Source organism: Pan paniscus, chromosome 5 (genome assembly GCF_029289425.2).
Source record: "Pan paniscus chromosome 5, NHGRI_mPanPan1-v2.0_pri, whole genome shotgun sequence".
Classification (NCBI taxonomy): Eukaryota; Metazoa; Chordata; class Mammalia; order Primates; family Hominidae; genus Pan; species Pan paniscus.
Window position 1 is genome coordinate 85762214 of NC_073254.2, and position 15548 is coordinate 85777761.

The 15548-nt window shown below is 37.3% G+C and overlaps 1 protein-coding gene and 1 pseudogene across 35 annotated transcripts in view; one reads left to right on the plus strand and one right to left on the minus strand.

Annotated features, from left to right (window-relative positions):
• The window catches only part of LOC129397991 (protein eyes shut homolog), a 565331-nt gene extending 554805 nt beyond the window's left edge, over positions 1-10526 (minus strand). For 11 of the 35 annotated variants that reach the window (XM_063605343.1, XM_063605348.1, XM_063605353.1 and 8 more), the window contains exon 1: positions 10254-10404. The gene's annotated coding sequence lies outside the window, so the exon portion shown is untranslated. Of the gene's footprint in view, positions 1-9615; positions 9751-10248 lie in introns of all 35 variants that reach the window. The other 24 variants (XM_063605344.1, XM_063605351.1, XM_055113762.2 and 21 more) reach the window with 13 other exon arrangements.
• A 416-nt stretch (positions 10527-10942) lies between these two features.
• LOC129398009 (mitochondrial nicotinamide adenine dinucleotide transporter SLC25A51-like) lies at positions 10943-11813 on the plus strand (annotated as a pseudogene).
• The last annotated feature ends 3735 nt before the right edge of the window (positions 11814-15548 follow it).

Consider the following 15548-nt stretch of genomic DNA (forward strand, 5'->3'; position numbering starts at 1 on the left):
AAATGTAAATCAAAACCACTGTGAGATACTATCTCACACAAATCAATCAGAATAGCCAACATTAAGAAGTCAAAAAATAAGAGATTCTGGTGAGGTCATGGATAAAAGAAAACATTTATACACTGCTAGTGGGAAGAGAAATTAGTTCAGTCACTGTGGAAAGCAGTTTGGAGATTTCTCAAAGAACTTAAAACAGAACTACCATTCCAACCTAGCAATCCCATTATTGGGTATATACCTAAAGGAACACAAATCATCCTACTTTAAAGACACATGCACACATGTGTTCACTGCAGCACTACTCACAATCAAAGATGTGGAATATACCTAAATGCCCATCAAAGGTAAACTGAATAAAGAAAATGTGATACATATACACCATGGAATTCTATACAGCCATAAAAGAGAATGAAATCATGCAGCAACATGGATAGTGCTGTAGGCCATTATGCTAAGTGAATTAATTTAGGAACAGAAAAGAAAATATTGCCTGTTCTCACTTGTGTTTGAGAGATGAACATCAAGTACACACGGACGCAAAGAAATGAACAACAGACACCAAGGCCTACTTGAGAGCTGAGAGTGGGAGGAAGATAAAAATAAAAAATCTACCCATCAAGTACTATGCTTATTATGTTAGTGATGAAATACTCTGTGCACCAAACCCCCATGACACACAATTTACGCATGTAAGAAACCTGCATGTGTACCCCTGAACCTAAAATAAAAGTTGAAAATAAAATAAATATATAAATAAAATGAAAGTTTTTGTAATCACCTTAGCTTACTTTCTTAGAAAATTCTGTTATCAATAGGAATATAATTTATTCATGATGTAATATTTCATATTTTTAATATTTAAAAGCATATAAATAGCATGTCAATTTTATATATGTGAATTAGTCCATATGTAAATGGGACATAATTATACAATAATGAATTATTTACTAAACTTATAATTCCCAAATTTCCAAACTCATGTTTTATATTTATACACATTTTTTTTTGGATACAGAGTCTCGCTCTTTTGCCCAGGCTGGAGTGCAGTGACTCTCGGCTCACTGCAACTTCCACATCTCAAGTTCAAGTGATTCTCCTGCCTCAGCCTCCCAAATAGAGGTATATGCTTTTTATGTGGTAAGCTTTGGTGATGTCTGAATATTTAATAACTTGCATGGCACAGACACAGAACAGACACTAGCTTTGACAAAAAGAAAAGGACAATCATTAGTGTGCAAATTTAGAAAATATCACCCCTTGTAGGTCACATTACAATTTAGTAATTAATAGAAATCTTTGACCTAATTCTTACTCTTGGAACCATTCTTCCTTTCATATCCAAGTGACTTTCCTCCCTTATCTTCTTTGTCTTTGCACAACTATCACCTTTACAGTGACTACTCCTTGACCATCCTATTTAAAATGGCACATGTACTTTCCATCTTCCTCATTCTGCTTAATATTTCTCTATAGCACTTATTGTGAATAAAATTTTATTGACACATAGCCATACCCATATATTTAGCTATTGTCTGGGGTTGCTTTGTCACCACAGTGCCAGTTTGTAAAAGTATGAGAGATCCCGTGGCTGGCAAAGCCTAAAGAAGTATATAATATCTGGTCCTTTGCAGAAAGGTTTGCCAATCCACACCCTGCATAATTCACTTATTTATGATGTTCATTGTCTGTCTCACCTCAGTAGATTATAAACTCCATGGAAACAGAAGTTTTGTCTTTTTTGTTCTTTGCATCACTTTTCTATCCCAATTACCTATTAACAGCACTTGACACATAGTAGGCACTTAATAAATATTGGTAAAAAAAGGAATGGATAAATGGAAAACTAAACAAAATGTTTATCACATTTTCCATATATTTGCTCTCTTCACTAGTTATGTTTTTAAAAGACTTCTGCACAGCAAAAGAAACTACCATCAGAGTGAACAGGCAACCTACAAAATGGGAGAAAATTTTCGTGACCTACTCATCTGACAAAGGGATAATATCCAGAATCTACAATGAACTCAAACAAATTTACAAGAAAAAAACAAACAACCCCATCAAAAAGTGGGCGAAGGACATGAACAGACACTTCTCAAAAGAAGACATTTATGCAGCCAAAAAACACATGAAAAAAATGCTCACCATCACTGGCTATCAAAGAAATGCAAATCAAAACCACAATGAGATACCATCTCACACCAGTTAGAATGGCAATCATTAAAAAGTCAGGAAACAACAGGTGCTGGAGAGGATGTGGAGAAATAGGAACACTTTTACACTGTTGGTGGGACTGTAAACTAGTTCAACCATTGTGGAAGTCAGTGTGGCGATTCCTCAGGGATCTAGAACTGGAAATACCATTTGACCCAGCCATCCCATTACTGGGTATATACCCAAAGGACTATAAATCATTCTGCTATAAAGACACATGCACACATATGTTTATTGCGGCATTATTCACAATAGCAAAGACTTGGAACCAACCCAAATGTCCAACAATGATAGACTGGATTAAGAAAATGTGGCACATATACACCATGGAATACTATGCAGCCATAAAAAATGATGAGTTCATGTCCTTTGTAGGGACGTGGATGAAATTGGAAATCATCATTCTCAGTAAACTATCACAGGAACAAAAAACCAAACACCACATATTCTCACTCATAGGTGGGAATTGAACAATGAGATCACATGGACACAGGAAGGGGAATATCACACTCTGGGGACTGTTGTGGGGTGGGGGGAGGGGGGAGGGATAGCATTGGGAGATATATCTAATGCTAGATGACGAGTTAGTGGGTGCAGTGCACCAGCATGGCACATGTATACATATGTAACTAACCTGCACAATGTGCACATGTACCCTAAAACTTAAAGTATAATAATAAAAAAAAGTTTACAGTTTCATTAAAAATAGGTATATGAGAACTTAAAAAATAAAAAGCAGTATGTAAATTTTTTTATGGCAGGCATTATAAATTGTGGCCAATTATTCATAATAAAAATAAAAATAAATTGTTTAATGATTTCATGACTTTTAATATATTATAGAAATATGTAATATATTTAATTTTTGTATTGTCAGACATAATTCACTGGCAGATGGAAAAATAGGAGTACTTTACCCATTTGAAAGTAAAAGTGAAAATGGATATTGCTATTCTTTTTTTAATGTGACAAAAATTTTTTTAAAAAATGGATTTATGATGTGGAAAGAGTATAGAAAAAAAGTTGCTTCATTTTAGTGTTCATAATAGACAAGTAAAGTAATGTAAAGAGTTGTCAGATTTGAACACAAGATATTAAGAAAGTAGATTTCAAAAACATAATAAAAAAACAAAATTTCAAAAGACTTTACGTGTGACTACGGCTTAAACAAATGGAAAAAATGTGGTAAGTAAATTTTGATAAAACAATATGATGCAATGTCAGTGACAAAGAAAAAGTTCTTTCTTAGACAAGACCTAAGAAATATAAGTAGTTTTTCAAGTTAATGGTTATGTTAAAAGCTTATGTACAGAAAATTGTGAAACATTTACATTTTCAGTCATTAGCTGAGACCTGACACATGATAAAGGCTAGGAAATGTATGTTACAATATTACGAGTCAAAAAACAAAAAGAAAAAGAATGTTCCCACTAAAAAGAAAAGATGGTGTACTGTTCTACACTGAAAATAAGAAAAATTAATTCTCCACTTTACCATGGCCAGTTGGGTTCCTAGGTGCTAGAAAACAGATTCTGAGACATACATTAGCCTGAAGAATGTTTGTTGTGGAGTTCTCCTGGGATTATCATCTGTGGAAGGAACAGAAGTAAAGAACCGAGCAAACGACGAAGATGAGTTGTAATGCACTCCCAACCAAAAGGGCACCCTTTGGGAGTACTCTGGAGATATGGCCCATCAGAATTGTTTCAAGTTGAAGTGACATAACCAGGACATTTTACCCTTCCTTTGATAAGCCATGGGTGAGGCTACTATTGGAAGGAGTAATAATGTGGATCATGGTAATTTTCTTCAGAGGAACAATTCACAAATAGGGCTTAAATGCAAAAATGTCTTTGGGCAGAATTCACAATTAGTGTGTTGATAACACAGGGAGTTCATGCATGAAAAGACATCTAATCAATGTATCATAATATCAATTATAGTCCACTAACTTCAATGAGGTCTGGGAGTAGTTCCGCTTGGGTCACGGTGAACCTCTCTTGCTGAGGTACTTAGAAGATTAAGGTTAATGGAATAGGTTCTAGTCCTTGCTTCTGCAGCTATTCTCAGGACCACAACAGAACAATCATCATTTCCATCCTCTGCTGTATATTCTTAATTCCCCTTACCTTCTGGGGGCTTATTTGGTGTTGCAAACCAGGCATCATCCCAGAGGGTTGTGAGAAGTTGGTTAGCATGCCCTATTTGGTGATATGTCTTTTATTTATTCTTGTTGTTCATGTTTTCTATATATTTGCTGATTTTTTTCCTAGTAAATGTATCTATCATTGAGAGTAGAATATTGAAGTCACTCAAAATTTGTCTATTTCTTCTTTTAATTTTTTGTGTTTGCTTACTATATTCCTGGGGTCTGTTTTAACATGCTTATGTATTCACAGTTTTTAATCTCTTGATAATAATAGATACTTTAATTGTGATGATAAGTTGTCTTTAGTAACATATTTTTAAAACTTATTGTGATAAAATTAATGTAGTCACTTCATCTCCTTTATGCTTTCTTTTTGCACAGCATGCCTTCTTTAATTCCTTCAGCATTTCAATTTATTTTCATATTGATGGGAATAGAATTGTGGGTTATGTGTTGTCAGGGTAACCCCAACTGTTTGCCAGTTTACTTATATCATTCTATTGTCCTCTGACTTACATAGTCTCAAAGAGAATTCAGTATTTCTCACAGTTTTCTCCTTTATATAATGATCCCCTTCCCCTTACAGCTTTCTTCAAGATTTTCTTCTTTACCTTTTGTTTGTATAAGTTTAAATATGATATGTCTAGGTGATATTTTTGGTGGAGTGCCCTTACTTATCCAGTTTGGTTTTCTATGAGATTCTTGAATCTGTGGTGGCTCTTTATTATAATTTTGGAAAATCCTCATCCATTAGGTATTGAAATATTTTTTCTCCTTTTTTTGAGACACAATTATGCATATATTACAATGTTTAACATTGATTCATAGCTTTTGGTGGTCTTATGGTTTTTATTCTTTTTCCTTTTTTCTCTTTACGTTTCTGTATGGATAATTTTTAATGACTTCATATTGAAATTCATTAATTATTTCCCTAGGTATTTTGGGTCTATTCTGAAGTTTGTGACAGTGGCATTTTTCCAAATACATTTTTCTTACAATTTTTGTAGCATTTTCATTTAATTTTTTAGTTTTCATTTTATGATATTTTCTATCTGATCTTGCAACTTTTTCATTAGAATCATTAATCTATTTTAATCATAGTTATTTTAAATTCTCCATCAGACAGTTTGAATATTAGTATCATGCCTGTGTGTGCTGAGAAAAACAACTTGACTCCTGAAAATGGCCACAGCTTTTCTTCTACTGGGCCTTTAGTGCAAGGTGTTAAGTAATCTAATTAGGAGTTGGGTTGGGTTAGATGTTAGTTTTGTTTTGTTTTTGGTTGCTATGAGTACCCTCAGTGAACCACAGATTTCAAATTCCTATAGCTACTTCATGGGTTTATGGTATAGATTGAGTTTTTAGAGCAATGTCGGTTGGAGTATAAAATTTAGGTCTTCCCTTTATATTTGCCTCACGACCTTTGCATTCTCTTGATCCTTCTGTCCTTCTTCCAGGAATAATATACTGTTGATTGTTACTCAAAACTTGTTAAATTGGTCATGAGGAGGGCAGTTGGAGGAGTCCATTCTCTGTGGCTCTGGATTAAACTTCTGTCTTAGGTATGACTATGTTCCCGAGTCTCAGGATTGTAGGCTTACTTTTTTCACCCACCAAGGACTGTAGTTGTGGGCAGAGTACCTGTCCTGCCCTTCTCCTAAGAACAGCTCCCCCCTCCCTCTTTTTCCTTCCCACAGATGCAATTAGTCCTTACCAATGCCTTAAAAACAACAATGCTTTTTGTCCTTATACCTACCTGAGGCTTTTGCTTCACAGTGAAGGTATGCAAGAAAGATCTCGGTAGAATTTCTTGCACTTTTATACAGCTCCTGTTACCCAACCCCAGCTTGCATTCCAATCAAACTTTTTAGGGATCTTTCTGATATCATCTGTGAGTAGAGTTAGTGTAAGTATGTCTGCAAAAGGGTATGAACTTCCCCAGTTTCTGTGACTCCCAGGTCACAGATTTATACTGTTCACCACTTCACATTCAGCTTTTAAAACTTTTCAAATATTCTGTTTGAACTCTTCTTACTGATTTCCAGTGGCTTGTAACCCGGATGAGCAAGTACTCACATCTACTGTTTCCCAAGAAAAGTATTTTATCCTTAGATTTTGGCCAGTTTGTTGTTCTGCATCCTTAGCTATGCAAGGAGTTTAAAAATAAAATCTGAATTTAAAGTTGACCTGATTTTTTAAATTACATAATGAAATGACCTTTTTCTGTTATCTACATTTACAAGCAGAAGTATACTTAATTTTAATTAGTAGTTATTCCCATTTCTCAGAATATTAAGACAGCTTAGCTATAGCCACCCAATTCCATTGTCCTTATAGCCATTATTTCAACTCTACTATTCTTCTCATCTAAACAGAGCAAATATTTCTCCACAAATAAATCATACCACTAGTTCATAAAGCTTACCACCGGTAACTTTTATAAATTACATAGCTATCTTTTTTCAGGAACTGTCTATACTTCATCTACCTGCAATGACAGTTTCTCGTCAAAGCAGCAAGTGATTCAACTCCAAAATTTAACTTTAAATTTGCTTGTTTGATCATTTCTGACTTCAACATTCAAGTTGAATTACAAAGGAAATGGAATATGACACGTAGATATGCACACAGGAAATGTATAGGGGCTGCTGGAATCAGTGTTCTTGAAATGGAGGAAAAGGAATGAGGATTACGAATATAGAAAATGTGAGTGCTATTCAGTTGCAACAAATGCTCAGCTGACCCCACAAGGATTTCTGAAACTAGGATACACTTCAGAGTTGTCCTAAATTGAGAAGAGGACTTCCACACTCCTATGTTGTTAGGTCATTGGAGGGGTCTGCCCACAGAAAGAGTCATGACATTGGGAAAAGTAGTTTTCTACAGCTGAGACAATGCTAAAGAGAGCTTACAGCTAAGACTTGTTAATTGGCAAAATTTGAGTAGGCAGCTACAATGACACCTTCACGCGAGAAAAGAGATCTGGGTGGCATATTATAGCCTCCGACATATTTACTTTTTTTTTCCTTTTAAGTAAAAGTATCCTTAAAATTAATAGAGTTATCATTATTAAGGATTTACTAATTAAAATACATATTCTGGTTCTACAGAGTCCACTGACTAGTTGGCATGAAGTGGAAGTAGGCAGGCAATAAAAATACTGTAGTGTGAACATTTATATTGTTACTAAGCTGGAACTTTTCTGGAAAGTGCCCCTGCCTCTGTCTGCCTTAAAAACAAAAGCGCCTGTGCCTATATAAATTTAATGTTTACTCCAAGAAATCCTCACCCAAGAAGTTAGGATTATGAACTAATAAATAACTTTACTGTTTGCTTAAAGAAATTATTGCAACAAAAGTATCTGAGAAAACTATTTGTTCACATCTGAGCAAGCAACTGTCAGACAACATTTTTCACACCTAAAGAAACAGCTCAGTTATTACAACAGTTCCATCTAGTCTTCAAAATCTTCACCCTTCTTTGTCTAGCAATCCTATTGTGTAAAAACTTTATTCAGTTCCAAAACATTCCCCATCTCTAAAGACCCACTTTAAGCCACTTGAGCTAATACTTTAAAATCCCATAAATACCCTTCGCTAACATCCTGTCTTTGAGACACTATTGAGACTGTGTCCAGGTAGTGTTCTTTGTTGCTGCACAAATTTAATAAACTAAGATTTGCTTAACCAACAGATGTTTTGGTGGTTTGTGGAAGAGACTATAATTATCCATTCTGGAAATCACTTCAAGAACCTTTTAAGATCTTCTTGGCATGGTTGAAGATCCTCAATTCAGAAACAGTGCATTATCCTGTCATCTAATAAGTATCCTATATGGGAACCTTTCTGACCACAATAGTAAATTATGCCCCACATTTAGCCTGAGCTATGATTTCTATTGTCCAGATCAGTTATAGCCTACAGACTATAATTGTTCATTTATGTCTATGTCTTTGCTGCCACACCAGCAGTGTCAGATAGGACAAAGACAATATGATCCCCACAAATGAAAATATTTACTATTTACTCCTTTAGAAACAATATTACTGATCTCTTATTTCAAACTGATGGCTGAGTTTATCTCCTGAGAATGGAGGAATCACTCCTCTATAAATCATTTGCTTATGTGCTCATGAATTGAAAACTATTATCTTTGGTAAAAACATGTCAGTAGCAACACTCTAACTTTTCTCTCTGTTTGTCCTTGTCACTTTTTGTTTTGAGTCTTTTTAAGAGGTAGTTTATAGAGTGGGCATAGATCCAAGAAGTCTGTCCCTTAAGATGGCCCCAGTGCTCGTAAGATAAAAAAGTCTTATCATGTGTTAATCCTTACCAGGTAAACTTTGTCTTCCTTAATGTTTCAAACTTAATGAAGAGTTTCCTATGTCTTGTATTTGTTTATTTGTTTTATACTTGTCTAGATCAGGAATTGCCGAATTATGGCCTGTAAGTCACACCTTTCTTTTATGTGTATGGCTATGAATTTACTTGGTTGCCTCTGTTCAGTGCTGGAGGTTTCTCTGCACTACAGTTGGTGATGGTTGGTCTTTGACCAGATTCTGGAGACACCTGATTTTACAAACACCATTTTTACCTACTGCAGTTCTCTTAAAGTCTTATTAGTCTCTCCGCCAAACAGAGCTTTCTTCATGTTTTAATTCATGTATACATCTCTCTAACTGACACAATTTCACCAAGATCAATTTGGAAATGCACTGCCAAGTTCAGGAATATTTTGATCTGAAGATGATTTTTCAATTTAGAACACAAAAGAGGAAACTTCCATGAGGAAATCCTTTTTATTATCTGTCTATAGAAGTAACATAGAAAACCTCTTTGTCTCCGTATTTCAGAGATTAATAATCTGTTACACTTTATTTTGTATGTTATTTTCTTATATATATTATTATTTCCTCTTTGATAAATTAAGTTTCTATAATGTGTACTGATACCAACTAACTGTGATATCCACAAGGCTTTTATCAATAGTATTATTCTTGGCTGCCATGGTCACTCCATGGTAAGAGCATAATATTTGGCTAAAATTAACTTATGATTTTCCTAAAATATGCCTGGCTGTGCGCAGTGACCAGACCCCGTGCTTGCTCACCCACACACCCCTCCCCTGGTGCTCTGTGCCTGGCTCTCCCTTAGCAGGCGTGGGATCCAGGCCGGTAGCAAGAGAGGAGCGCAGCCTGCTAGGCCTAGTGGGCCGGGCAGAAGGAGCCCAGCGGCGGCGCAAGCAATACTCACACAGACATGCTGCAGCCCACACAGCTTTCTGGCTGGCACAGTGACACCCCAAGGATCCTGTGATAGTATTTTAAGCCCATCTGATCCTATTAGTCTTCTTGGGCAGTCATAACAAAATACCACAGATTGGATGGCCTAAACAACAAGAAATCAATTTTCTCACAATTGTAGAGGCTAGAAGTCCACGATCAAGGTGCTTGTTTATTCGATTTCTGGCGAGGCCTCCCCTCCTCACTTGTACGTGGCTTCCATTTTATGTAACCTCACATGGCCTTTCCTCAGCGCACTAAGAGAGTGAGCGACCTCTCTGGTGTCTTTTCTTATAAAGACACTAATCTTGTCTAAACAGAGTCCGACCATTATGACCGCATTTCACCATAATTACTTAATTAGAGGCTCCATCTTCAAATATATTTAAGCTGGGAGTTAGAGCTTCAAAACCTTTTTTTTTTTTTTTTTGAGGAGAGGGGCACACATTTTCCATCCTAATGAGATCCTGTCTAATTTAGGCAGCAAATGAAGCACCGAGCCAACAAAGTTTAAGGCTTCTCCTAGCATTTAACACAAAGTAAAAACCAAACACCAGCATTTTGAGATCCACTTCACAACGAGAGAAAGGCAAAAGCAATTTACCTTACCTCACCCTACAACGAACTTGTTTGTTCACAACAAGAGGTTTAGAAAAAACACAACATGGCCGGTCTGGGCAGCCGACCGCTTTAAGCGCCCACCCCAGTCCTCTGCGAGCGCCAACTGCCCTGGCCCAGTCGTTGTGGACCCCACCCAGGCGGCGCGCGCAGAATCAGTTCTGAGCCTCCTCGGCTCTCCCGCCCGTCGCGAGTGTTTATCCGGCTGCTGGGCGACCTTTCCCGCGAAGGAGGCTGTGCCATCATTCGGTCACGCCCCGGGCTGGTGAGGCTCCTCCCTAGTGCGCAGAAACCGCAGGGGCGGGGAGGAGCTGGGCTCTGCCTGCGCCCGGGGGAGAGCGGGGCTGGCACCGCGCAAGGGGCCCTGCCTCCGGGGAGACTGATTTCGGCCTCCTGACCTCGGGACCCCTGACTGTGGAGTGTCAGAGACGGAGGAGGACTTAGTGATCTTGTCCAGCCCCCTCCCCGCTTTTCACAGGTTGGGGAGATGGGCGCCTGGAGGACGGAAATCCAGTTATCAAAATTGACTCCAGAAGAGAGAAACTAACAGAACAATAACAATGGAAGAAATTGAGAACATTATCAAAAAGCTATCATCCTGCCAAACTCCAGGCTCAGATTGTGTTACAGGTTAAAAAAAAGTCAGTCCTTCATGAAAACGAAAGACCTTAAGCAACACGATGGATTCAGAAGCTCATGAAAAGAGGCCACCAACACTAACATCTTCAGAACAAGATATATCACCTCGTATTACAAATGTTGGTGAAATGAAGCATTACTTCTGTGGCTGCTGCGCAGCCTTCAACAACATCGCAATCACATATCCCATTCAGACGGTCCTCTTTCGACAACAGCTGTATGGCATCAAAACCCGGGATGCAATATTTTAGTTGAGAAGGGATGGATTTCGAAACTTGTATCCTGGAATCCTTCCCCCATTGATGCAGAAGACAGCTACACTTGCACTTATGTTCGGTCTCTATGAGGATTTATCCTGCCTTCTCCACAAGCATGTCAGTGCTCCAGAGTTTGCAACCTGTTGCATGGCGGCAGTGCTTGCAGGGACAACAGAAGCAATTTTCACTCCACCGGAAATAGTTCAGACGTTGATTCAAGACCACAAGCATCATGACAGATTTACCAACACTTATCAGGCCTTCAAGGCACTGAAATGTCATGGAATTGGAGAATATTATCGAGGCTTGGTGCCCATTCTTTTCCAGAATGGACTCAGTAATGTCTTGTTTTGCGGCCTTTGAGGTCCCATTAAGGAGCATCTGCCTACAGAAACGACTCACAGTGCTCATTTGGTCAATAATTTTATCTGTGGAGGTCCATTGGGTGCCATGTTGGGATTCTTGTTTTTTTCCAATTAATGTAAAAACTCGCATACAGTCTCAGATTGGTGGGGAATTTCAGTCTTTCCCCAAAGTTTTCCAAAAAATCTGGCTGGAACGGGACAGAAAACTGATAAATCTTTTCAGACGTGCCCATTTGAATTACTATCAGTCCCTTATCTCTTGGAGCATAATCAATGCAACTTATGAGTAAAGGTTATATGAAAAAAACCAACAGTTAAGTGCCATTTATCAACTGAATAGGCCTTCTAAGAAGAATGTAGTTTGGCCTCTTTCTTAGTTGGCCAAATACAAGTTGGTGTCATAACTCCAGGCCACAGTGAGTTATGGGCAAAGCTGTTTTGCTTAAGCCTCAATAAAACAGAATAAAAGATTCCAGTAGGAAAATATGAGGGATTTTTTTGTTTTGTTTTCTGTTTTTTGTTTCTTTGTGTTTTTTTTTTTTTTTTATCATTACCTAAGAGCCTTAGGCTAAGTGCCTGATAAATAGCTGTCCATCTGATGGCCTTTGACAGGGAACCTAATCCCCAAAATAGGATTATTTTTCTCAAACCAGTCTTGAAATCTGCATTGAAACATAAGTGGCTGTGAACGGCCAGAGAGAAGGTCCTCGGGGGCCAGGGGCTCCTCAGGCTTCCTTTGTTACTCCATTGCTTGCTTCTCTGCCTTCAGGAGCAGCTGCAGAGGATAGTCTTCATTAAGCTCAAGCATATGACAATGGGGCAGAACAAAGAAGAAAAACAGCTTATTAGGTGTAGGCTTTTCATGATAAATTGCTTGTATTTGTTTTGAAACTAAGTACCTATTGGATAGTCATGATACTATTTCTGTTTAGATACGGTAGATCAAGGAGTTATGAAAGTTCCCATTTTGCTTTCTAGGTTTGAAAGTTTTCTGTTTGATTCTGACTGTGACCTTCAACGCTTCCAAAATATCCTTATGTTGATTTCACTTATTTCATTGCCGAAAGATGAAGGGACTTAAATGTTGTTATAGGTGTTCCATCTTGTTAAGAAATTTTCATACTAATTGTGTATAGATCAAATTCTGGTTAGCTTGGTTTCTTGGAATTATTGGGGCCATCTCAGCAAAGGTCTGTGGTTATTTTTCCTGTTGAGCAGGAGTTGGTCATACTCAAGCATCCTATTCTCTTAAAACTCTCCTTTTAAAAGATAAACACTTCCATAACATTTTGTTTTGGAAGTCTGTTAATGCAATCCCACTTTTTTTCCCCCTAGTTTCTAAATGTTTCAGAGTGGGAAAAAGGCTCAGGATAGTTTTCACTTCACAGTGTTGGCTGTCTTTTATTTTACCTTTGGAAATAGAGACTCCATTAGGGTTTTGACATTTTGGAAACCCAATTTTACCGTTGTGTTAGTAAAACAATAAGATAGTTTGAGAGAATATGCTCTAAATGAAGACATTTGAAGAGTTAGTTTGAATTCTAAAAGTAGGCAATAGCCAAATAGCATTCTCATCCCTTAATAGATGAAAACTTCTTTGTCAAAGGAATTGGAAAATGTGAAAATATTTTTTCCAGATAAAGCAAAATGATTCATATGCCACTTCCAATTGACTAATGAAATATAAGAGACAGACTGAAAAAGTGGATTATGAATCTTAAAACCCTTTCTGTAAAGATTTATTTCCAGCATCTGGCATGATGGTAGGTTTCTTGTTAACCAGTTTTTCTTCTTTCTGGGTAACTGCATGTGAATATTTGCACATACTGACCAAAATAAAATCAGGGCCTCAACTTGGTAGTTTACTGAAAGTTTCTGGGCAAATAGCCCATAAAAGCTGTTTACATCTAAATGCAGTATGGCTGGTTAAATACAGTGAATATCCTTCTTTCAGCTGTAAAGGATGAAGCATATTAAGCATTAGCCAGGCAGTAATGAAGCTAAGTAACCATACAGCACCTCTGTCTGACAATATTGTGCTGGATATTGCAGTTTACATTCAAGGTGTAGATGTAAGGATTAAAAAATAATAATCTGGCACCAAATAAAGATGAATAGCATCCTTTGACCTATTAAACAGAGTCAGGATTTGAAGGGAGTTGAATTTGAGAAATGAATGAATAAAGGCACCTTGGTGCCTGACCCACTAATTCACGTGCATGACTCTGAGCACTGACAAGCGTATCCAGCTACTCAGCACAGGGCAGGTGGGTTAGCCTGGGCTAATACCTTGGCCCTGGGAATAGACACCATTGGGCCTTTGGTTTTGTTGGGCTTCCTTTTGTCTTTACACTCCATACAGATGGTAAAAATCTGAGTTCTAAAGCAGATTTCACTTTTGTGAAATACAAGCTAAGTGAGAATTCTAAGGAAAACTCTTTGGTTTCTGCTGTCTCAAATAAGTGATATTTAAAAACAATTATTAATAAATACTTTTAATGGTTTTTAACTCAGTATTTTTTTTTAATTTCTTTGTCACTCTTTACAGCTTTTGAAGACCAAATTGCAAATACATTACCAGGGATGGTTTTGTGTTGTCCTATAGACTTCTTGAATTTGACAAAAAAATTCAACAGAACTTGTAACCAACAGCTTTGTCTGAGCTTGAAGTCAAAATGTGTTGTTAGTAAGAGATTCTAACTGTTGTTTTTACCTTCAATGTGAACTAGTGTGGTAATAATTTTGAAAAGGCAGGCTGGCACGGTGGCTTATGCCTGTAATCCCAGCACTTTGGGAGGCCAAGGTGGGTGGATCACTTTAGGTCAGGAGTTCGAGACCAGCCTGGCCAACATGGTGAAACCCCATCTCTACTAAAAATACAAAAAATTAGCCAGGCATGGTGGCCAATGCCTGTGATCCCAGCTACTTGGGAGGCTGAGGCAGGAGAATCGCTTGAACCTGGGAGGCAGAGGTTGCAGTGAGCCAAGATCTCACCACTGCACTGCAGCCTAGGCTACAGAACAATACTCTGTCTCAAAAAAAGAAAATAAATAAATAAAAGGGCAAACATGATTGAATATCTGAATAGCTTTAAAAGTGGCCTTTCTGTTACGTATGTGGCACAAATGGCTCATGAGTGCAGGACGTTTATGGTCTTGTGTCCTATACTTCATGTGTGATGCCACCAGAAATGTTATGAATTCTGTATTTAACACACTGAGAGTGATATGAGCCCTCATGACTGCACCACAGAGTAAACACAACCTTTATATGGTGGTGAATATGTTTGTCTTTCTTGTTTCATTTGTGGTTGGGGACAAAATCGATGTTTTTGTCTGCATAGTCGATATTCATCTTAACATGGTTGGCTGTATAATCACCGGCTATATTGTGAACTGTGCAATAAAACAGAATCGTCTGTGTATATAATTACCTTTGGATAACTGAAATTCCCAAGATCCATTACAATGTAATACTCAGTAAAAGGTTGTGCAAACATGTAAGGGGGTAATGGTGGTAGATGGGATATATGAAATGGGATCTAGAGGGCTTTGAGTGAAGCCAATCATGTTGAACTAACACTGGTTCAGTGTAGATGAAGTAGAGTGAGGGGTATGCAGTCATAAAATGAAGGGTGGACAGGAGATTATATTTGAAGAAAGGGTAAGCACTCAGACTTGGTTTCTTTTAAATTAAAATATTTCTTTTCTCATGTGCAAATGCATATCAAAGACTTGATCAGGCATTCTCTTGAAATTTGAGGGTTTTTAGTTTTTAATGCTGTCTTTGCTTAATATTAAATATATGTTATATATGTTGCCTAATGGCTCCCAAATTGTGTGGGAGTCTCTACATGTTTCCTCTTAAAGGTTCATTATTAAAAGTGGTTAAGTGTACAATGCTATTTTTGTTTGATAGTTTGAGTTTTATGACCATATGAGTTTAAATGAAATCCGTTAAATGTTTCTGAATTCAGATTTTTAAAAAATAATTTGGAATAAAGTTTGTGTTTTAAGCCTCTCCCG